Here is an 8,543-nt window from a genome sequence, read left to right as displayed (position 1 = left end):
ATGAAGCAGAAGAGGAAGTATGGAGAAGAGGAGAATGGGGAGGAGGGCTAGAGTACCTCTAACATTCTAGCATACCATTCTCCTCTCCTCCACTCTTCTGTTCTTATTTTTCAAAGCCAGGGGGGAGGAGGAGCAGCTATGGGGGTGGGCCCAAGGCAGTCACCCTTGTGAATCTGTTGCCTGAGGTGACTGCCCCATGGATGGGTCAGCCCTACCCAGCACTTCAGTGTAGGTCATGGTTGGCAACCTTCAGTCTCAAAAGACTATGGTAGAAGCTTACAGCACCTGGTATTCCCAGGCGGTCTCCCATCCAAGTACTAACCAGGCCTGACCCTGCTTAGCTTCTGAGATCAGAGGAGATCAGCCATCTGCAGGGTAACAGTTGCTGCAGTGTAGGTCATGGTGACATTCCTTACATGTTAACTTCAACCAGGGGAATTCTTTCTGCCACTTAAAAAAGATGGTGGAGATGGTTTTGCCCCAACTCTCCTTGTACTAGGCAAGGCAGGACATCTGTAGCACCCCGTTGGATACTTGGGTGAAAGAGGTAGTTCTAATGTGGTCATTGAGGTTACTCACCCACCCAGGCTCAATTTGACTGAGCAGGGCTGCAGTCCCCTCCCACCTATCAATTGGAATAGCCTGAGGTTAGCTGGTTGCGATTGTGGAGCCAGTATGAAAGTTTCAGTCCAATCCTATGCATGTGTACACAGAAATAAGTCCTATATAGTCAAAGGGGCTTGCTCCCAGGAAAGTGTGGCTAAGATTGTGGCCTTAGTTCCTCACCTGATTGTCCCTGGGTGAAGAGCTTTTTTTGTTTTTTTGCGTATTCCAGACTGTGTGTGGTGTTGTTGTTGGCCAGGTCAGTCACAGTGACAGTATAGTGTGGGGCAGAGTATAGGAATAGGGATTTGGTCTGTACACCCTGAGGTTAGCAAGAGTCATAGTGGGAATCAGACCCTATGTCAAGAGGCTGCCTGGCTCAAGGACGCTGGTGACCCCTCAGCTTGGATTGCAAGGCAAATTCAAAGGTTGCCCAGCTTTGGGGGAGACATTACAATTCATTTTCCTTGATTCCCCTCCTTTGGAGCATTGTCTACCTGTCTGTGTCAAGAATGAAGACATTTGCATTGGATTTCAGCTTGGGAAGAGTGGTGAACAGATGCCCACTGCCTCCTTCCAGTCTACTGCTAATGGAGCCTAGCTTCCTTATCTCACTTGTTCTGCATGGGCTCTTTAAACAAAGCAGGAAATGTGCTGTGTGCTGGAACCGCTCCAACCATGCTCTGCACTTCCTCTTTTGTAGAGTGGGGTCAGAAGGCAGGATCACTGCGTTCCAACCTTTAGAGTGCAGTCTGGTCCTCGGCCTTTGCAGCTTGCTCCTTTCTACATGAAACCGCTGGGAGAGGTCATCTGGGGGTTTGGAGTGGGGTGTCATAAATATGCTGATAACACCCAGCTCTATCTCTCCTTTCCTCCAGACTCCAGGGTGGCAGTTGAGGGCCTGGAGCGCTGTCTGGAAGCAGTGAGGATCTGGATGGGGGCTAATAAGCTGAAATTAAATCTGGATAAGACAGAGGCTCTCCTGGTTCGGAAATCCTTGATGCAGGTACTGGACTATCGGCTTGCTCTGAGTGGGGTTGCACTCCCTCTGAAGGAGCAGGTCCGCAGCTTGGGGGTCCACCTGGATTCGCAGCTGCTCCTGGATTCCCAGGTGGCGGTTGTGGCTGGGGGGGCCTTCGCTCAGCTTCGGCTGGTGCGCCAGCTGCGGCCGTACTTGGATTGTGCAGACCTGGCCACGGTGATCCATGCCACGGTGACACCGAGGTTAGATTATTGTAACGTGCTTTATGTGGGGCTGCCCCTGAAGACGGTTCGGAAACTGCAATTAGTGCAGAATGCGGCGACCTGTGTGGTCACGGGAGTTAGGCGGTTTGACTCTGTCAGCCTGCTTCTCCGGGGGCTGCATTGGCTGCCCATTCATTTCTGGGCTCAATTCAAGGTGCTGGTTTTGACCTTTAAAGCCCTATACTGCTCTGGGCCAGGGTATCTCAGAGATCGCCTACTTCCGTACGGCTCATCCTCTTAGGTCATCAGAGAAGGCCTTTTTACAAGTGCCGCTGCCTAAGGAGGTACGTGGGGCGGTGGCAAGAAATAGGGCCTTCTCAGTAGTGGCACCAACATTATGGAACTCCTTTCCCCTTCATTTGAGAATGGCTCCCTCTCTTGAGACTTTTCAGAGAGGGCTGAAGACCTTTTTGTTTAAAGAAGCCTTCTGAGTTCATGGCCTTTTTAAACATCTTTTCTATATCTTTTAGTATTTTTACAGGCCTGATTCCTCTATGATTTGCTGCGTTTTGCTCTTTTTATCTGAGTTTTTATCTGACTACGGTTTTTATCTGACTACGGGCAGGAGGTCTGGTCTAGAGGGTAGAGCCTCCATTTGCCTGAAGATTAACATCCACAAGGTCGCCAGTTCGAGGCCACCGGCACCGTGCGACCTTGAAGCAGCTGGCAAGCTGCAGCTGAGCTGTTCCATCTGCTCGGAGCGTGGGAGGATGGAGGCCAGAATGTTAAACCAGATCGGAGTGTAACAGCTTGAATGTGGTGGTTCTTGAAAGAGAGAACCTTCTTTCAATTTGTAAAAATCCCTGCGTGGATTTAATAAGCCTGCCTGTGTAAACTGCCTTGAATAAAGTCTTGAATAAAGACCAAGAAAGGCGGTATATAAATACTGTATATTATTATTATTATTATTATGGGTATTTGTTAATGTGTTTTTAATTTGTTTTTATTTGTGGTTAAATTATGTTTTTAATCTGTTTTTAATATGTTGTAAGCCGCCCTGGGTCCCTTCAGGGAGAAGGGCAGGATATAAATACAGTTTTTTATTATTATTATTATTATTATTATTATTATTATTATTATTATTATTATTATTATTATTATTATTATCCTCCTCCTCCTCCTCCTCCACTGGGCCCTTTAAATGACATGTACATTGTTTAAAGTGCCCACACAGAGTAAGGAATGAGATAAGAGCTGCATGGGTTTGGGAGTGTGTGGAAGGGCAGCTCAGATGGCAGCACTAATTGGGCAGCCTAATAGCTTCAGCCACTCATGCACTGGAGGTTGGTATGGAGCATCTGGGATCATAAACTGACCATCTACAGCTTTCAGTCACAGTGGGAACATTCAACAGAAGAATAAACAATAGCATGCTGACTCTTCTAATGGGAGAGGTTTGAACACAGGACCTACTGCAGCATTTACACAGGGTAGAGCCTCCGTTAGCCCAAAGATAACATCTGAAGTTCCCCAGTTCGAGGCCACCAGTAGCTTCGTGAATGGTGAGACCTTGAAGCAGCTGCTGAGTTATTCCACCTGCTCTTTGGTGTGAGCAAAGAAGCATCTTGGCTGCCCTTCAAGTGAGAGATGAAGGAGCTGCTTGTCAGCCAGCGTGGGAGGCAGCTGGGGGCCAGAAGTGATACCAGACCATGAAAGATCCATTGGAAATGTTGTGCAGTTCTTGAAAGATAGAACCTTTCTGTTATTGTAAAAATCCCCTTGGGGGTTTCAAGATAGCCTGCCTATGTGAACTGCCTTGAATAAAGTCAGAGGAGTAATCCGAGGACCAAAAAGGAGGTATATAAATACCAGTATTATTATTGTTGTTGATTGGCATGGATATTGAGATAAACGATTGAGATGAATGTAACCCAGTTTTAATCCAAATCTTGTCTTGTGTCTTATTGGGGTAATGCTTTAAGAACCTGGGCAATGTTTTAAAAAAAATGTTTTTGAACGAGAAGAAACATCTCTTCCAAAGAACTGCACTGCAGTCAAAATGCAGCTTTGTGTGAGCATTTTGGACTTCTCTCTATGTGAAGTTCCCTGCAATGTAGAGACATCATTTTCCTAATTTTTAGGGAAAGCATTCTACATAGCACACCAGTGAAAAGCAGGATTTTGCTGGCGCTGTATGCTACTAAAATCCAGTGTGATGTTTGCATTCTCCCATCTTACATATGTCTCTTTACATATGAGGAAGAACCATAAAGATAAACCTGAATTCCTAAGTCCTGTTTCAATTTCCAAAATAGCAATGCTTTGGGGATGGGTATCAGTCCTCTGCCATGTTTTGCACAGAAAGCAACTAATTTCTTAAACTACTGATACATTCGTTCATAAGAGTGTATGCACATTTTTAGCTATGTGCACTTGGAAAATAAATACAATCATCCTGAGGCTGAAACGCACTTTATCACATAAGTACAGTGAAAGTCAACGGAAGCTTGTATTCTGTATAAAGCAGCATGCAAAGGGTGTGATCAGAATCAGAGCCATGGTGGGGGCAAAGTTCTAAGGCCCACTCCCTCGCCACCCATCATGGTTCTGCCCTGTTTCACAACCTCTCATCTTGCCATTATTTTAAAAGCACACGCACACAAACACCAGAGGAGATTTTCAGGTTAAACACTTACTGCCATCGCTCATCTAAACATAGCGCAAATTAGTATTTTAGCATATTTGGAATTTTGATGAGACCAAAAGCCAAGCTGCAATGATGAAAGCAACTGTTTTAAGTTGCCATTCATCAATTAAGTTAATAGCTTCTAATGCTGAGGAAGCTGCCTAGACCTGATAATAGCTACCCCTTTTCACTGAGCTGTTCTGGAGATCTGGTGATCAAATTCCCTCCCCCCCCCCCACGATGGGTGCTTGATTTGTACATTTGTGTTCACGTTTACCTTGTTCTGCGGTTAGCAGTGCCACCCCACCTGCCCTATACAATTTGTAGTTCTCAAACCTATTTTAAAAAAAAGTATGTGAATGGGTTTTTTTTTTTAAAAAGACATCATTACAATTTCCTTTCCATTTAGGAAGCATCTGCTGTTTCAGAATCTTGAAGGTCTGAAGAGGCCACAGACTGTGAAACAGATGAAGCCATTATTAAAACGAAACAAAACAAAACTGGGGGGGGGGGGAGTTTGGAAAATGCAGCAGCACCCACTTCAGTAACAGGCCAACATTTTTATTAGTATTGTTGTTTTTTTACCTGGAAAAGGTTAAAAGCATTTTGGTCTTTTCAGAAAAATGTAATTGCATTTCAGACTTGTTTTCTGGGAAGTTCCGACTGCCTGCGGGGGTGGAGGGTTCTGTTATCTTACTCAACTCCACAGTCTTTCTTTCCCTCTTTCTTTGCTAACAGCTCTGTCTATTAAGCAAACATTTAAGACCTAATTGGATCTTTTATCTCCACCCTGTCACACTGAGTGATCAACCATTATAAGCAGTCATATAAATGTCACTTGAAGTACTGCTGTTGAGGAGATCCAAATGCTACCTCAGGATCAGGAATGACAAAGAAGCTTGGGCATTTCTGAGGACCAGATAAAATTGTCAGGAGGACTCCAAGGTTTCAATTGCTCAGTTAGTGTGATTCCAGAGTCGAAGGGTGGATTTTTAAAACATCTGCTTTTAATTAGAAATGTCCCCTTTGAAAAGATAATCCATTTTAATCCTTTTGGAGTAAATGGTTTGTGTACTGCTGATGACAAAGGCAGCATCCTGAAAGTTCTTTTCCAAGTCTTTTTGAAATAAGTGAATGCTCATGAGGATTATGATGACACTTAATGGCTTGGCTTAGTCAAACCTGGTTGTGTTTACCCATGCATTGATTGTATCAAGGCTGGACTGCTGTAATGTTCTGTACATGGGGCTGCCTTTCAAAACCACTTGGGAACTTCAGCTTGTGCAGAACATTGCTGCACAAGGGCTGACTGGTACCAGATGATCTGACTGAGTCACTTGGTGGTTGTGTCAAACACTTTAGCCAGTGATTCCTTTCCAAGTGCAATTGTTATTTTGAAAACCATAAATAACTTGGGACCAGGGTACCTCCCCTCCTCCCCATTGGTTCTTGCAGGTGCTGCTACCATCAGAAGTCCAGCTGGAGAGATAGGTGAAAGGGCCTTCATTATGGTCTCTTAGAGGTGGAACTCCCTGTGGAAATCAGGTTGAGTCTCTGATAGTATCTTGGAGGCAACTGAAGGCCTATTAACGTTTGTGAGCATTTGGGACTTTGTTTTAGTTTTGCTGCATTGGCAGCTTATTTATTTATTTATTTATTTATTTATTTATTTTTCATGCTGCCAGATTCATGTGAGTTTATGCATTCCAAGGTTTGGCCATTGGCTGCTTGCATATGGTGCAGTTGATTGTGAACTGCTGAGAACAGTATGTTTCAGGTTACAGCATTTAGTAATTTTCTTCAATTCCTGCTTATTCTTAGATATTAGAACTGGAATGGGCAATGCAAATTCTTTAGGCCATATTGAACATGACAGAACTTCCCCTTGGTTCACCCAATGCTGTTCTACCTTCATGAGGTGACTTGTTTGGATACCAGCATTCCAGGGAAGAGGGACCCTACATGGCCTACTGGAGTTCTGAAAATGTGCAGCCAGGGATGGCATCATAGGTTGGCCCAGACAGACACTGACTGAGGACCCACAGCTATCAAAGGGTCCATTTGGCCTGGCCAGTCCTTGAACCTTCAGTACCAGTGACAGTGGTAGTGGTAGACAGACAGTGGTAGTGGTAGACAGACAGTGGATTCTCATTCTAAAAAGTGGGTCCCGGTGCTAAAAGTTTGAGAACCACTGGTGTACCTAGTCCAGGTGCCCTCCATTTCTCAGTTCTCTTCAGTTTGAAAACTCTCAGATCTCTTTCTCTTACCCATTTAAAATAAATAAGCAAAATTTCTATTTTCTCATATACCTCTGCAGGACACTTGTCCCTGCTGCAGGTGCATCTGCCCTACCCATTCAGAGGCTCATTCAGAGATTCCATTGAACACTGAACATTCTCTTGCTAAGCCATGGCAACAGCATATTTTTTTTCCACAAGCACCTGTAGCGCAATGTGAATTGCCAAAGTCTAATGCGCCCATTGCCAAAAAATGCAGAGGGAAAGTTAAGAACAAGCATGTACAGAATACAGGCTGCAGGCTTTGTGTCTAGGTGCCTGTTTCCTGATCATGAGCCAGCTTTCATAATATTGTTGGAAGCAGCCAATACACCATGGGGGGCCTCAATCTCCTCCTGGGCCAGACTACAAAATATGTATTAATTAACAGTCTTCGGCTCTTTATGGTAGGTGTGTGACTCTGAAAATACTGGAAGGAGGAGGAATTCAGGAGGCAGCCACGGAACTTGTGCTGAAACTGGGAATCTTTTGAAAAATTTCCAGCTTCCCATTCTGTTCACCATCTGTGCGCCAAGCGAAGGCGCAGCTGCCCATATTATCATATAATTTTACACCTAACCAGCACCAATTTGATGGAGCATACTGAGGCTTCAGAGATCTGTGAAGAATTTGGCAGGGTGACTCCCACTGACTTTAATGGGGAGAGAGCCGCAAAAGCCCACAGCAGCTCTAAAACGGGAGGGGGAAATCTTTTTCCAGGGGGCAACCAAGTTGGGAAAACTCTCTAGGTGCCCTCCATAAAAGAGGGAAATTCAGAAAGAAATGTTTTAGAGAGAAACAGTACAAACAGCAAAAGACAAAATAGTACATCCTAACATTAACAAAATCCACTGAAAGGGTCTATTGTTTCGCTCCCCAAAGTCTTTAAAATTGGCACAGTGGATATGCAGCCATAATAAGAAACGTGACCTACCATGTGTGTCCTGGCCCACTTGTATTTGGCATTTACAATGACGGATTTTGCAATCTGCCAAATAAATGCCTCGGCTGCTGTCATGCATGTTGGCTGGCAGCTCCGTACGCCTACTACATATGGACCGAGCCTGTGTTGGAGCAAGTAAGTTGTTGGCAGGAGTATGTTGTGGCTGATTCAAGGGAAGGTTTGGGGTGAGGCATGGCGAGGGCAGGGAACTGGCGGGATTGGGATCAGGTGACTCCCAGCAGCACCAGTGCATGCTGGGATGCTATCCCGATTTTCCCAATCGGACATGCATGCTGTCCCTTCTCAGATGTAAGCCAGCAAAATACGAGCTGATCTCGTAGCTGATCTCTGCTCTTTAAAGAATCACAGTGTGGTGGTTTGGCCCTCTTTGTAATGACCATGCAGTGCAATCCTATCTTGCACTGGAACAGGCTGGCCAGGAGGCCTGCTCTGTATCTAGCGCAAGATTGGGGTCAGAAATGGCTCAGCCAGAGGCAAGGGGAAAATCTACCCCTTAACCCTGGGTAAGCCACCACGGCCCCAATGGGAGAGGGTGGCACAAGAACAGAGCTGCTTCAAGTCACTCCGTGCTGCTCGGGGAATGGGGTTGGGATCCGGCATAACTGCTAGGTCCCAGCCCTACCTCCCACTCCCTGCCTGCCCGCTCCTGGGACCTTATCCCATCTTTTTAAAACTCTCCCTTTCTCTCCTCAGACATACACCACCAAAGTCGGTGGCGTATATCTGAGGAGACCCACAGGCAATTGGGCAACCTACCAGGAAGTAAGTACCAAATGGCATATTCAAAGATAGTATTCAAAGGTAAATCTGAACATCATGCGAATAGCTT

At 45.3% G+C, this 8,543-nt stretch overlaps 1 pseudogene; it reads right to left on the bottom strand.

Annotated features, from left to right (window-relative positions):
• Window positions 1–276: 276 nt before the first annotated feature.
• Window positions 277–390, bottom strand: LOC136646523 (5S ribosomal RNA; annotated as a pseudogene).
• Window positions 391–8,543: the final 8,153 nt, after the last annotated feature.

This window comes from Tiliqua scincoides, chromosome 3 (genome assembly GCF_035046505.1).
Source record: "Tiliqua scincoides isolate rTilSci1 chromosome 3, rTilSci1.hap2, whole genome shotgun sequence".
Taxonomy (NCBI): domain Eukaryota; kingdom Metazoa; phylum Chordata; class Lepidosauria; order Squamata; family Scincidae; genus Tiliqua; species Tiliqua scincoides.
Note: the sequence above shows the minus strand (reverse complement) of the source record. Positions and strands in the feature narration are given on the sequence as shown.